Below are 14,664 nucleotides of genomic sequence, written 5' to 3' on the forward strand. Positions count from 1 at the left end.
GTCATAGTCGTCAACAGTGTAGCTTACGTATTTCGAAGACCAGTGGAATTGGCGGCGTCAAATTATTAGTGAAATTTAAAATTTACAAATTACAAATTACAAATCGTTTATTGAAACCGTGTAAAAAGTTACATTTTACATAAGATGAAAGTACAATGACCATAAGCATGATGAACTAAATAACTGGTGTGACATTGTTGTGGATTTGGTGGTGTGCAGCTGGAGGAGTGGACAATGTCACAACCAGGGTTCCTACATTATATACAGTGGAACCTCCGTTAGTAGACACCTCTCTATTAAAGACAACCTTTCCAATAAGGACACTAGTTTTGGTCCCAAATTGGTTGTTTCCATTCAATTTTGACTTCTCTAATCAGTCTTTGGGTGTTCCGAATGCTTGACACATTTCGAACATGTTTTGGTTGGAAACAACCCTACAGTCTTACACTTATGGCTGAATGAATGACAGAGCATTTTCGTGTAAGCTCGGTGACGAAATGCTGCGACACTATTCGTCACCAACATGCTTGATGGGTGGTGCCATCTGCACAAAGGACGATGAATTAAATAACTGATGTGACATTGTCGCTGCATTTGCAGGTGTCCACATCGAGGAGTAGATGATGTCACTACATGTACCAGGGTTTGTACTTTCATATACAGTGGACCTACTTTTTGTGGACACCTTCCTATTGAGGACAACCTCTTTAATAAGGACAGTAGTTTTTGGTTCCAAATTGGTTGTTTCCATTCAACTCGACTTCTCAGTTTAGGACACCTCTCTGTTAAAACAGCACTTTTCAGTCCCTGGGGCATTTCTGGAAATTTCATGCTATAGAGCAATAGGTTCAGCTAAGTGACAAGAACAGTACTATAAGACGGTTTTAAAAAGTTGAAAATTATTTATTTAAATGACATATGAATGGTTCAGCAGTAATTGGCAGTGTGCATTATGTAATGAAATATGATTTACATAATATAACATTTTTGTGACAAATAGTACAGATGATGGATAAATCGATACAGTGGATAGCTGTTAGAATATGCAATACATGCAATAGCATTTGTTTTTATTGAGATTTTGCGAGAACCAAGTGGTATTTTGACAAGATAATAGAAAGCCAATAACACTACAAGAACATGACTTCAATACATTGACATTGTAGTACTTGGTATACTAAAAATATTCAAAGATGGGTATCTCGAGTTAAAGTACAAGATGTATGAATGAAGGAGGCACTCGGGTAAGGAATGGTGTCGCTAATGAAAGATTAGAATTAAGACATATCTCTGTATTTCATGTGGTGTACTGACAAATGGTGCAGTTTGTTAGCAATTTTGTACATAGTTGGTGTGTCATGTTTATTCATACATCTTGCTCTATAAAAGCGAGTGAGAGAGGCATTGTGACATTAGAGTGTTGTATATCTATAGAATATGTGACCCGTCACAGCAAAACCAGGTACATGTCGCACAGAAGATGAGCCTAAATGACACCAGGAGATAATGGAAGAAATTGATGTGCTCATATTTTACAAAAGGCAGACAATAGATAAATGAACAAACAGTCCGTCTCAACCTGCCAAGCTCAGAGCGACATGCGCCTGGTTTTGCTGTGACGGGTCACATATACAAAGTTTACATAAAACAAGATTTGTATGTTTATTTAGGAGTACAAAAGTTGTATATAAAATGCCGACTTCATAATGATTTATAGGACACAAAATTTCACATGACAGCATTTTATAAAATATGAATAATCTATAATGAGAATAGTTTTGTAGCACCAATGATTTGAAAATACTGAATTTATTTATTGCATGAATAGAACACAAAAAACAGGATGATACCATGATTGTCACATGCGTGAAATATATTGTCATGGATGGGCATTGGGAACAAAAAGAATTGCTGTTATCAGCTGCATTGGTAGCGATTGCTTTAGCTGATTTTCAGAAACTGACAGGAATGAGAATGTTGATATAGTGTTGAAAAAATATTTTTATAACATACATTGCATTCAAATAACACTAAGAAGTAGACGAGTACTAATTTCGCACACTTGAAAATATATGGACATTGACTGTCACTGGTAGTGGTAGTAGAGTAATTACATGCCATCAGCAGCACTAATTCAGACAGTTTTCGCTGTGCTTCAGTAACTGACTGGAATGACTAAGTTTGATTGTGCTGAAATGATACATAATAACGTACATTGCATAAACAAAATGATTACAAGATTTGTACTGTCTTGAAATATATGGACAGGGACAGTCACTGGAAGTTTGACATGCCATCAGTTGCACTGCTCCCGACAGTTTTCACTGTGCTTCAGTAACTGACTGGAATGACTAAGTTTGATTGTTCTGTATTTGCCTCCATTTGGATTTTGTGAACAAAAGTTACTAACCTTGTGTAATTGAAGTGTCGAATTCGCCTTGGTCGAAATGATAATACAGTAAATAAATCTATTGAATGTTGCTGAAAAGAAAACATTTACTACGTTAGAAGCCATGTACATGATAACACCACCACCACCATTATCAATATCATCACAAGTCAACTGGGGAATATGTGTGATATTTGTTCAAAACTTGCGTATATGGTATTTGCAGGTCTATTGTATTGTAACATATTTTTCACTTTCAAAATTAACTTTTTTACTAGAAATTATGAATCAATACTAACCGTAAGAAGCGTATGAAATTACAGAAGGCCTTCGTCGAAAAATGTAATGTACTTGTACTCATTCGTGTCATTAAACCTGAAAGCAGCACAGCATAACAGTGAAATTACCGTGACATCAATGGATGTCAAACTAACTTAGTGACGTAAATTTGAATTCGAAGTGCACAATTTCACAATTAAGGTTTTGAACACATTGAGAACTGAAAAACTTCAATCAAATGCTTTCACACCAATGATATGATTGTGGCGCTCCTGATGAGGTATCGCCCTCTGCTGAGCAGCTTTGGTCGTAACTAGGGTAAATGTTTTTTTCAAGTGATATGAGCGATGCAATACCTTAGTTACCACCAGCGCCACGTAGCAGTCAATGAAGTTGACGTCATGCTTCAAATTTGAAGAAATTAATAATACCTTCATCAAGTACGTAATATTACACCAGGCCTTTGTCGAAAATGTAGATCTCGAAGTCTAACTGTAATGAAAGAAAACATCAATGTGACAATATGGTCTACTATGTATGAGGGGGAGTGTTTTTACGATGACGAAAGGTGAGATAATTAGGTTTTTACTCACCGAATCGGAAGTCGATCTGCTGCTATTGGACCTCGCCAGACGGTACCCGTTTCCAACCCCCTGTAGTCAAGTAGTGACGATCGAACACGGAAGTCCCCTCGGCAAGACGGCTTCAACGTACACAAGTCACGACATCAGGCGTGGAGCAGCACTATATCCTCTGATTGGTAACACTCTGGATTATACGCCCAGAGGGCAAGATTTTTAAGATCAGTATCGAGTTCGGTAAATTGTGGCGTTAAGCCAATATAAGCAGCACGTAGTGCTTCACACACATAATTGATATATATATAACGGGTTGTTGCATAATTACAGAGGGTTAGCCTATCACTAGACCAAACGAAACGATGACGAAGTCAATGCTGGCAAAGTGATACTATTAGTGTCAAAGAGTAGTTCTGGAAATATATTCTGCAACAACGGAACGGACGTAAAAAGGGCGAGACTATTCTCATCTATAAATAAGTGGACGTCCTAAAAGCGAGACTCTTAACAGTACTCATCTATATACACGCAGCGATCCAGACATCACGGACGCCATCTATCGACTATATGTTGCAGCAAACCTCGATAAAGCCAGGGTGATACTACTCTCACGAATAGACACAGTGTCGGTATCCTAGATAGCACGTTCCAATCAATTCTTGGCCTATGATTCTAACCCCCTCCTCTATGTCAACAACAATCTAACACAGCCCTCTAATAACGGAGGGTAATACATCACACACATAAAACTATATCACGTTTCGAAACATAAATCTATTCTCTCTGTAACTATTTTTTGGGTTTTATAAATACGTAACGTCAACGATGTGCTTGAAGTTCTGAATTAAACCAACCATAAAAACTACTTACAAAGGTGAGGCCTTTGGACAGAATAGGCCTATCGCGGTCCTTCAAGAAGACTACAGTGCCGCAAGGCACCTGTAGCGACCCATTAAAAAATCCTTTAGAATAAAATCCACATCACGCTCACAAAACAGGACTGCACAAAAACAGGACAACACCAAACGAACACGGCAGTGCAGTAAAAACGTCTCCTCAACTCCACGAAATATGGTCGACTGGGATCACGCCCAAAAATTAACTCAACCAGAACAAAGTAATAATATTAATTCAAAGTCCCGGCCCGCCTACCCGACAGGCAGTGCGCGCACCGGAACTGCTTACAGCAAGTGAAATGACAAAACATGGCGGGGCAGCGTCCGTAGAAACACCCCCCTCTGTGACCGGAACTAGTCTTTCCGGGTCACTTCCAAATTATCTCTTGAAACGACCAACGGAACTAATCTCGTGATCGGTCTGATATACTCCTTTCCTCTCGAAAGGACCTTCACTGTTCGTGTATGACTATCACTGCTGGGAAAAACCTCGACTACACGTGCCAATGGCCAACTGCCACGTATCTTGCTAGGTTCCTGCATGACAACAACATCTCCAATGCTCAAGTCCGGTTGAGGAGTCACCCATTTCCCTCTTGGCTGCTGGATGGAAAGGTACTCCTTGGACCATCGTGTCCAAAATTTGCCCAGCAAACTTTGAACGACTCGCCAACGATTCCTCGGGTTGAACGGCAGTTCCTCTATTCGTTGAGGCGCTAGAGGACCGCCACACTGCCCAACCAGAAAATGGTTTGGTGTTAACACCTCCTCATCACATGGATCGGAACTGCAGTATGCCAGGGGGCGAGAGTTTAAGAGCCCCTCCACCTCCACGATCGCCGTCAGTAGTTCCTCATCAGTAAGGTGGGCTTCACCAAAAATTGCATAAAGTGACCGCTTGGCAGACTTAATAAGTGATTCGAACACACCACCATGGTGTGACCCGTATGGCGGGTTAAACCTACACTTGATGCCCTGATTGGTTGCGGACTCTTGGATTCGTTCTTGTTCCAACCCTTGAACTAACTCTCGAAGGACTCGCTCTGCTCCAACAAAATTGCTGCCGTTGTCGCTGACTACCTCTGCTGGCTTTTGCAGCTTCAATCTCTTGCAGATACCCCTTCTGGATATTCTGCCTCATCCCGTCGCAGTACTTTTTGGCTAAGTGTGGTTTCTTGAGGAGAGTACGCTCTATAGACAACAGGCGGCGCCGAGCTTCCTGAAAGTTGTTTGGTAAGTCAGGGGTGTCGCCAACCCACGGAATCGAAACTTCATAGCGATTGTCTGTGTACACCTTGGAGGCCTCAGTCCTCTTGATGATCGCCCGCTCTTCTGGAGTGAAGTTGGTCTCTGATGTAGTTGTGAACACATCCATGTTCCACAATGATCGGAGGCTCTCGTCCAACTGACGATCCGTAATTGTTGAATAAGTATTTGCAGTCGTAACAGAATTGCTGGTCAAAGGAGTGACCACCTCAATGGACCCTGTGCATGTCCATCCCAGAGGTGTCAGCCTTGCCACCGGTTCTCCCAGTTGGCCCGGTCGCTCCTCCAATGCTAACGTCAATTCCGGGTGATCAGCACCAATTAAAATATCGACGGTCTTGCACCCATCTACTCTTGGGAACTCGATTCCCTTCAAATGAGACCATCGATCTCGTAGATGCTGCCAATTTTGCGGCGGTAGATTCTCACACAACCTGTCAAGAACTCGCGCTCCCACCTTGGCCGTTATCTCGCCGTTCAAGCTTTCAATCGTCATCACCGCCAGGCCACTACGTAGGGACTTCTTAGGGTCAGTTAAAGTAGACACACTCAAGGCCTGTTCCTGCACAGGGGTGTTTAAGGCTTCTGCTGCAGATCTGGTTATATATGTTGAATCAGAGCCATCATCCAACAGCGCGTTCAGTCGTTGACGTTGTCCTCGACTCCCAACTACATAAACTGGGATGACTCGTAGGGCGACCTTGCTTGGATAAACTCTTCCATCCTTGGCGACTCCAAACATGTTGTTGGCATGGTCTTTAGGCTCGACCGACACATCTGTCTTCGGCTTCCTTCTGTGCAAGTGACGATGATGGTTCTTCTGACAGCCGTCAATCCCACACTTGCGGGATCCTTTCTGGCAATCCTTGCCCATATGGTTGCTACACAGGCATCTATAGCACAGGGCCTTCTCCTTAGCAATGTCCCAACGTTGGCTAGTAGTAGTAGGTGTCCATCTGTCACACTTGACGATGTGATGTGCGGCCTTACACAAAGGGCAGGAATACTGGTTTTCTGCGTCAGCTGGTTTAGACGTCGTCCTGGAGTAAGCGGTTGCTGTCGAAGCATAGGCTGTGCTCTTGTCTGGTCGTTTCACCAACTTGTTAGCACTAGTCTGGCTTGGTCCCTTGCGGCGTGACTCCCTCAAGTCAGTCATTTCAATCATCAAACATACATGATGGTTGAACCATTTGGCGAATACTGCCAACCCATCTATCCTCGTCGAAGTGTTCGACTCTGCGTATTTTACCAACAGGGAAACGGGCACCTTCCGCCTCACGAGAGCATACAACGTGTTCTGTCCAACTAACTCCTGGGCATGGTCTGTATCTGCTAACTTCGACACTACATCGCATAAATGGTTCGCCAGATCCTCCAATCCCTTCAAATCCTGTTCGCTGACCTCGTTGAGTGCCATCAACTGGTCGATGTATTTCTTCAAGATCCTTGACTCTCCGCCATAGCGCTGATCCAACTTAAAGAGGGCCATAGAGTACTGGGCTTCGGTAAAACCGAGATTCTCGACCAGCTTGCCGGCGCGTCCTATCAGGGCGTTCTTAAGCATGATCATTTTAAATCTGATCGGGACTTCAGCCTGCTCCACGAAAACTTCAAACTGTGCCCGCCAATCCTCGTAAAGATCTCGATTACCATCAAACTTCGGTAGGTGAGGCTTAGCGATACCTTGGAAGAACTTTCCAACCTCTCTGGATCCAGTAGAGTTCTGGCCACCAACCGCCCGGGCCGGAGTAGAGCTGTGCGCAGGTTTAGTCAGATGGGAAGAAGTAATCGAATGCACCAATCTCCCTAACGGATCCTCATGACTCTCATCCGGTACTTCTTGCTCAGGCTGTGGCGGCGTCTTCATCTCAGCTGGTGACCTGCTCGTTATAACTGTCATGGGTAACCTCACGTGTCGCGCCGGGTCCTCGGACCACAACTTGGCCTCTAGCCTAGCTCGAGCCGCCTCATCCTCGGCCTCGGCGATTGCCATCTTGTGTTGAGCCTCCTTAACAGCCAGTTCCGCCGCATATCTTCTCTTTTCTTGCCCTACTCTCATTGAGGCAACCTCGGCCTTGATCTGTGCAGATTGAGACTTCAACGAACGCTGAGACTGCTGACTCTCATGGCTCAACTCACTACCGGCATCCTCCTCTTCATCATGGTTGCCGTCACAAGCCTCAGGCAACTTCTCATCCGGCTTATCTACCGCTTGGCCCATCGACTGCGCCTCTTCCTCCCGTTCGGTGAGTTGGGCATCCACCTCGTCCTCCGTGTCCTGGATCTTGATCTTTATACACCTCCCAGCCTGAACTAACTCTTTCATCTTATCGACACTGGTGTACGAGCTCACTAGGCGATCGATGACTCTTCGTAACTCCTCGAAACTGGCCCGCATTCTGTCGACCATCCTCAGCATGCCGGTGCGGCTCCCCCGTGACCTCAGCAGAGCGTCAACCTTTCTCCGTTCGCTCTCGATCTCCTCCATAAAGGCAAGAGACTCCCCCTCGAGCCAGGCCTCCACATCATCCTTGCTGCTAGCTTGGACTAAAACCTCACCCTCTTCATCAACGGCAGCCTCCTCCTCTAAACTCTGGAACCAGCTGACGGACCGGTCGGCTTGACCAGGATGGGCCTGTGATCCACGCAGAGGTCCCGTCACAAAACTCTTGAGATATGGTGGGGGTCGCCTGGTACGCGCGGAACGTCTAACATTGGCCATTACAACCTAGGACTCTCTAAACGATTTACGACGAACAAACAAATCTTTACAGTAAGACAAACGAATTCTAAAATACGACGGTGAAGAATAATATACGATCTCTCCCGATTCACTCAAACAATCTTGCTCCTGGTAATACAATTAATCCGGTCGGAGAGACCATGTTTTTACGATGACGAAAGGTGAGATAATTAGGTTTTTACTCACCGAATCGGAAGTCGATCTGCTGCTATTGGACCTCGCCAGACGGTACCCGTTTCCAACCCCCTGTAGTCAAGTAGTGACGATCGAACACGGAAGTCCCCTCGGCAAGACGGCTTCAACGTACACAAGTCACGACATCAGGCGTGGAGCAGCACTATATCCTCTGATTGGTAACACTCTGGATTATACGCCCAGAGGGCAAGATTTTTAAGATCAGTATCGAGTTCGGTAAATTGTGGCGTTAAGCCAATATAAGCAGCACGTAGTGCTTCACACACATAATTGATATATATATAACGGGTTGTTGCATAATTACAGAGGGTTAGCCTATCACTAGACCAAACGAAACGATGACGAAGTCAATGCTGGCAAAGTGATACTATTAGTGTCAAAGAGTAGTTCTGGAAATATATTCTGCAACAACGGAACGGACGTAAAAAGGGCGAGACTATTCTCATCTATAAATAAGTGGACGTCCTAAAAGCGAGACTCTTAACAGTACTCATCTATATACACGCAGCGATCCAGACATCACGGACGCCATCTATCGACTATATGTTGCAGCAAACCTCGATAAAGCCAGGGTGATACTACTCTCACGAATAGACACAGTGTCGGTATCCTAGATAGCACGTTCCAATCAATTCTTGGCCTATGATTCTAACCCCCTCCTCTATGTCAACAACAATCTAACACAGCCCTCTAATAACGGAGGGTAATACATCACACACATAAAACTATATCACGTTTCGAAACATAAATCTATTCTCTCTGTAACTATTTTTTGGGTTTTATAAATACGTAACGTCAACGATGTGCTTGAAGTTCTGAATTAAACCAACCATAAAAACTACTTACAAAGGTGAGGCCTTTGGACAGAATAGGCCTATCGCGGTCCTTCAAGAAGACTACAGTGCCGCAAGGCACCTGTAGCGACCCATTAAAAAATCCTTTAGAATAAAATCCACATCACGCTCACAAAACAGGACTGCACAAAAACAGGACAACACCAAACGAACACGGCAGTGCAGTAAAAACGTCTCCTCAACTCCACGAAATATGGTCGACTGGGATCACGCCCAAAAATTAACTCAACCAGAACAAAGTAATAATATTAATTCAAAGTCCCGGCCCGCCTACCCGACAGGCAGTGCGCGCACCGGAACTGCTTACAGCAAGTGAAATGACAAAACATGGCGGGGCAGCGTCCGTAGAAACAGGGAGAACGGGTATTTTCGGGACACTGGGATGGGCCGAAAATAACTGTCGGGATTCGGGATAGACACCCTTATTTTAGCGGGATTCGAGACAAGCCGTGTTTTGCGTCACGATTCGGCTAACATTGCGTATTGGGAAACGGGATAAGCCTTTTTTCCTAACGGGACGTCGAGACAGTTACCCCCCCTTCCCCGTTCCCACCCTCATGGCTCATGACATGTAGCATTGATTGTAGGCCTATTGTTACTCACAATCTATTTTTTTGTAATTGATACTGGTAGTATCAATGTGAAATATGCCACACGTTGGGAGCATGCAAGGCCTAGTACAATACACCATCATCACAATCAAATATTTCAATAATACACTGTCAACGAGAGGAGAGTGAATGTTCAACCATCAATCACGTGCATTGTAGTGTACATCCCCCATGACGGCTTGCGCCCCGCTGACACGACGAGCACATGGCTGAGCCAATCCATCGCCTATACACTACTTTACAAAAATCGACACCTACTGAAACTTTCACTAATTATTCTCCGAAATGTACTTTATCGTTACATCAATAAATGCACATTCGAAATTCAAAACTACCACTTATTTTTGCCGTGAAACTGACCTGAGTTATCAAAACACCGTCACTACGAAAAGAGGAAGAAGCAGGTCCGCATTTATCGAAATATTGCTAAATATAATTGTCAAAATGTCGACCAAATTACCAATTAAATCACAATAAACTTATCAAATGTTCCCTCATGCCTTTGGGTGAAAAAATACTGATTTTTCAATCATTCTCAATTTTACAAATCACCAATCACAAAAAGAAATAATGATGCAATTACCCAAAATAGATGAGATTTGACCACTGGTATAATTCCGCCATCTTGGATATCGGCATCGTCACCACCACTTCAAATTCTAAAGTCTTATTCAGGCCTAATATGTGTCACCTGCTGTGGTGAAATGGCTAGTTTTATCAATAAATAACAAAATATGATCTTTGTAAATAAAATCGGAGATCTTCTGGTGTGTTTTTATGTGAATTTATTACAAACTATCAATGCAGCGCAGGGCAGCCATCGTGTTCTCATGCGTAGTGGCGATGCGATAGCCATCCGCGGCACTGCTTTTCAAGATGGTGGCAATTGCCCAGTGCTAGAGGCGTTGTAAGGAAAATTGAGAGCAGGCCCCTAATGAATGAACTCTCAACGATATCGATATATTTTCGTAATTCCAGCACAACTGTTCAACAATGAACGTCCACCGACAATCCCACTTAACGAATATTAATATCAATTCATATCATGTATCTTAAAACGCTTTTATTTCATTTTAAAAAGAGTTATCAAGTGAACGATGACCTCCTACCGCACCCTCGAAATAAACAGCCAAAATGACCACAAAAACACCTTTTTAGAAAAAAAACAGCGATTTTTACGAAATAAATGTCATCAGAGACGAAACTAGACACTAATTTAGCTAGGTATGCACAGTAATAGTACCTGAAGTGATCGATTTCAAGGAGAAAATACACTGAAAACAACTTTTCAGGAACAGAAATAAGATCACATTGTGAATAACAGTTCAAAGTCACTTAAAGTCACTTAAAGAGTTCAGTTGAAACTAGTTAGGGCATCACAGACACACAGGGGGGTTTGTAGAATCACTTCGTCTTCACATCACATCACATCACGACTTACTGCAGGGCTGATTGAATGGTTGAACATCGACACTGACGACAGGTATCCAAAGATAGACGATGTAGGCAAGACAGAGGTGTTGACGGCTCTGTTGAGTCACCTTACAAAGCTAAATCTAGGGATTTCAAGATTATGTCTTATTATCGATCCACAATGTACAGTCAATGTACAGTACGGTCAATGCATTGGATGCATAGGTAAATGTGCACACAAATGTAAACAAATCCGGAAAATTGCACGAAGTAGAAAAGTTCGCACGAGACAAGAATATGACGAATATAGAACGTTCGTATCAGCAGAATAGCACACGGAGTTGTAGACGAATAGCACACGGAGTTTAGATGATTAAAGGTTCAATCAAATGGTATGGAAAATCCGGTATAGAACAACGCACGTGTTGCAATTGTCCATTTTGACTGGGAAGGTCGCCATGTTATATTCTGAATCCTCCGTGGCCTAGTTGAAACTACTTATTTGCCTCCCGAAGTATTTGACAAACGTCCTGCATCCTTCTATGGAATAAACCACGGTAAAACGAATGTCCCGAGTATTTGATCATGAATTTATTGACAAACTTCGACTTGACAAAACGTGCTATCGTCAGCCAGTCTCCTCGTGCACACGCGAGAGAGATCTGGTAAAACTAATGAAATGGCCAGGGCCATTGTGCTCACCTCATGTGGAGGAAAGATGGATAAAGAGCATGGTATTGTGTCATGTAGTGTTAGGTTTGATGTAGGTCCAAGCAATTACAATTTCCCCAAAATGGCCAATTTACAGTACATTCGACCTCTGTGACCTTGAAAAGTAGGTCAAATCAAAGACGACCCGGGTGACACATTGAATGGTTGTTAGAATTAGATGTACCTATGATATAAAATTGGTGCCAATCGGACAAGTCATTACTAGGAATAATGGCATTTTGAAGAATTTAGGATTTGGCCCCCTCCCTGGAGGCCAAACGGCAAATCAGATCGCACCAAACTTCGGTACCTGAGATAACCTGACCAAGGGGTACATGTGTACTTAATTTGTGATCAATAGTCATTGCAGTTAAGAAACGTGCCATAGTTACGGCCTGACGGCAAATTTACGCCATTTGACCTCTGTGACCTTGACAAGAAGGTCAAATTAAAAACCTGTGTGACATATACTGTATGGTGGTTAGATGTACCCATGATATCAAATTGGTGGCAATCGGCCAAGAAGTTAAGGAATAATCACATTTTTAAGGTTTTTTGGATTTTGCCCCCTGGTGGTCAAGTGGTGAATCATATTGGACCAAACTTCGGTCCCTGAGATCACCTGACTAAGGGGTAAATGTGTACCAAATTTGGTATCAATAGTCATTGCGGTTTAGAAACGTGCCATCGTTACATCCTAACGGCCAATTTACAACATTTGACCTCTGTGACCTTGAAAAGGAGGTCAAATCAAAAACCCGGAGGATATATGATGCACCTTTGCTAGAAGTACCTACCATATTTTTTTCAAAATTTCCCGACTACTATTAAGGGAGATATTGCATATTTTCACTTTTAACGTTTGGCCCCCTGGTGGCCAAACCATGAAACGAATCGGACCGAAACTTGGTCTCCAAGGTGTCATTACATAAGGGTACATGTGTACCAAGTTTCAACTCAATAGCTTTAACAGTTACGAAACGTGCCCTGCTAACGGACGACGGACGACGACGACGACGACGACGACGACGACGACGACGACGGACGACGGACGCCACGGTATGGGATAAGCTCACCTCTGCTAAGAGGTGAGCTAAAAAGGAGAGACTGCGCAGAAGCGCGTGCGGGTTTTTATACCCTGACGAGACGTAGCGAAACTGACCAATCAGGAGAAAGCTTTATACAAGATGTGGCCTTGAGTTTGGCGGGAAAACTGTAACACTACAGTACTGTTTGAAAGTAACCTTATTAATATTATATAACAGTGGCTATTGACACCTAGCAAAACATTCTTGATGAGTCTCATTGCAGTTTTATTGGTGAGAAAGACTTGGAAGCACATTACACATAGCACATTACACATATAGAAATGCACGGGGGGGGGGCACCCCAAATGAATTTTTAACCTAGAGATTTCCTGGTGCCTTTTTTTCCAGTGCCTTTTTTACCTAGTGCCTTTTTTACCCAGTGCCTTTTTTCCTAGTGCCTTTTTTACATAGTGCCTTTTTTTCCAGTGCCTTTATTACCGTCCACCGTCTATTTCATACAACGTTGTAGTGTTGTTTTTTATATCAATCTCATAAAACATAACCCATACTAGTCCAGCTAGTCAGGAATGCAAACAAGATGATAAAAGTAGGAAACAGGTTAAATAAGAAGTTTCTATACTATACCCGATTAAACAACTGATAAGACGATAGAGATAATATACTAGTCTTGCACCGTCCTTTATTACGAGCCAGACTGTACATTCATAAGAAGATTCTTGCCAGATTCTTAACATACTCTAGTTTCGTCTTTCTAAGGTACCTTCATTAAGCCCAGGTTAGCCCGCCTCCAACATACAGGGCAAACACCATCTGGAACATGATTGGATGGCGCCGGGCAAGGTAGGGGAGTATAATGAAGTTCATCGGTGTAACTGACACGTTTCTCGACGGCTCGCGTAATTGATCAGATTGTCCATAGTCAAAAGGCCTTTTTACATGGTGCGGGTTCGAAACGGATCGAGGAAGGTTCGGATATTTTCTACACGCACAAATGAGCCTTTGGTCATTGTGGCCAGTTTCTATCAGCGTGCAAAAAAATAAGCAAACCTTCCTCTATCCGGTTCGAACCCGCACCGTGCTAAAAGGCATAATATGACGAAACATGAAATGAATATCCCTTTGATGATCAGGCCTATCGACTGATTCAGTTGAAGGAAAGTGTCATTATACGTACAGGATGGTTCAAAAAAATGTTCACCTTCGAATCGGAAAAATCCGTACCACCAATGCTGAGTCGCAATAAATTCAGTCCATTTCTATTTCCTCCTCCAGAATGTTGACAAACTCAAGCCCAATTTCCTCCTCCTCTTGGTCTAGCTCCTGCAGTGGTCCGGCGTCAATTGGGGCTGCCCTGAACAAGGCCGACTCGAATCCACTCTCAATTACTTGCGGAGGTACAGCTTCCCAAGCCTCACTCACGATATTAACTACCTCACGCATGCAGCCCAATACGTTCACAGGTCCCGTCATCTTGGGTGTTGTCATTTTTCCAGGCTTTCCACGTCTTCCGCAAATTGTTCTTAAAGGATTTCATCACGGCAACATCGAGGGGTTGTGCCAGAGACGTACAGCATGCCGGGATAAAATTGAGGATGCCTCCCAATTCTGTCACTCGGAGACCGAAATTCTCCGTGCGGTGCACTCTGTACCTATCCACGAGGAGAAGAAATTGATCGGTAT

The 14,664-nt window shown here is 43.4% G+C and overlaps 1 long non-coding RNA gene across 1 annotated transcript; it reads right to left on the bottom strand.

Annotated features, from left to right (window-relative positions):
• Positions 1-812: 812 nt before the first annotated feature.
• LOC135489772 (uncharacterized) lies at positions 813-10,913 on the bottom strand. Its single transcript, XR_010447220.1, has 5 exons — positions 10,172-10,913; positions 3,100-3,160; positions 2,689-2,764; positions 2,411-2,481; positions 813-2,190 (listed from the first exon to the last, which is right to left on the bottom strand). It is a non-coding gene; the product is annotated as an uncharacterized LOC135489772 (long non-coding RNA).
• Between the last annotated feature and the right edge of the window lie 3,751 nt (positions 10,914-14,664).

The sequence above is a fragment of the Lineus longissimus genome, chromosome 6 (genome assembly GCF_910592395.1).
Source record: "Lineus longissimus chromosome 6, tnLinLong1.2, whole genome shotgun sequence".
Lineage (NCBI taxonomy): Eukaryota > Metazoa > Nemertea > Pilidiophora > Heteronemertea > Lineidae > Lineus > Lineus longissimus.